The sequence below is a fragment of the Pinus tabuliformis genome, chromosome X (genome assembly GCF_031772625.1).
Source record: "Pinus tabuliformis cultivar Carrire ecotype Pingquan chromosome X, CPIR1, whole genome shotgun sequence".
NCBI lineage: Eukaryota > Viridiplantae > Streptophyta > Pinopsida > Pinales > Pinaceae > Pinus > Pinus tabuliformis.
In genome coordinates this window covers 1,606,263,339-1,606,265,038 of record NC_142308.1, presented here as the reverse complement: position 1 = coordinate 1,606,265,038, position 1,700 = coordinate 1,606,263,339, and the positions used below count along the sequence as shown (strand labels likewise).

Here is a 1,700-nt window from a genome sequence, read left to right as displayed (position 1 = left end):
ACATATCCTATAGTAGATATAGGAGAATTGGTACGAATTGGGACAATTGATCTTTTGTATTCTGATCTCAAGGTTACGAAAAGAAAAATTTAGGTAATTGTCTCATGAAGATATGTATAAACCACATTTCATTCAGTCCTTCCATGCCTACTACAACTATAATTAGTTATTTCGGTTTCTTATTGGCTTCTATCATTTTCACCCTAGTCCTATTCATTAGTTCGAGCAAGATACAAATTATTCAAAATGAAGGAAGGGGAAACCCTCTCAGTTCACTATTTCAATTTCAATAATTTTGTTTATTCCCTCTATATAAATTTCTGATCATTGAGATTCATAGCAAATTAAGGGTACTATCCAGTATAGCTATTATCCCTACTTATTCCGTTGAATAGAAATGATTGAGGCTTTGCCATCCGGAATTGTGTTAGGTCTAATTCCTATAACTTTGGCCGGATTATTCGTAACTGCATATTCACAATACCGACGTGGTGATCAATTGGATATTTGATCCTGGAATATCCTCCAATTTCATTGGCCTCCTACTTTTCCTGGGAGGTCAGATTCCATTGCTTGTTCCAGTTGGAATGAATTATCGATAATTTTGAGGCTTGGATTTGATAGGAACAGAATCACGCTCTGTAGGATTTGAACCTACGACATCAGGTTTTGGAGACCTACGTTCTACCGAACTGAACGAAGAGCGCTTTCTTTAATATTCGGAGATGAAGGAAAAATACCTTTTGTTGATACTCTTAGAGCAAAACACTTTCGCATCTGATATGATTCAATTATTTGATGTTCCCGTCGAATCGATATCAAATGATCCTTCATTCCTTTCTTTCCATAGAAAAGAAGGGAAAGGTAGGGATGACAGGATTTGAACCTGCGACATTTTGTACCCAAAACAAACACGCTACCAAGCTGCGCTACATCCCTTCTAATCATTAGACAATGTTATTTTAATTTTATTTTATAGAATTCGAAATATGTTTCCCACATTTTTCCACCTTCATTTCTCTTCGGTCTCGTGAGTGAAAAGACTTTATACATGTAAGGTCTATTATCTAGAATATCACTATTAGTGGGAGCAACTCATCAGCCAATCCATGAACCTGACAAGAATTTATACTTATTGCATGGGAACAAATCCATTTCAGAAGTATTTTTCCTTTCCAATATTTTTCCGTTGGAGTTTCCCTTATTCCTTTTCTCGAACATAATGATGCGAATCACACTCTAATGGGTTCTAATATGCAGCGTCAAGTAGTTCCACTTTTTCGACCCGAGAAGTGCATTGCCGGAACTGGGTTGGAAGGTCAAGCAGCTCTAGATTCAGGAAGTGTAGCTATAGCTACACAAGAGGGAAGGATCGAGTATATCGATGCTGTAAATATAACTTCATCGGTTAATGGAGACACTGTACGAACATAATCGGTTATATATCAAAATTCTAATACCAATACTTGTACGCATCAAAAACCTCAAATTCATCAAGGGGAATCTGTAAAGAAGGGACAAATTCTGGCGGATGGTGCGACTACGGTAGGTGGAGAACTATCTTTGGGAAAAAAACGTTTTAGTAGCTTATATGCCATGGGAAGGATACAATTTCGAAGACGCAATACTCATTAGTGAACGTCTTTTATATGAAGATATTTATACCTCTTTCCATATCGTAAGATACAGGATTGAAATCT

At 36.7% G+C, this 1,700-nt stretch overlaps 1 non-coding gene across 1 annotated transcript; it reads right to left on the bottom strand.

Moving 5' to 3' along the window:
• Nucleotides 1-865: 865 nt before the first annotated feature.
• On the bottom strand, nt 866-939 carry TRNAP-UGG (transfer RNA proline (anticodon UGG)). The gene has a single exon. It is a non-coding gene; the product is annotated as a tRNA-Pro (tRNA).
• Between the last annotated feature and the right edge of the window lie 761 nt (nt 940-1,700).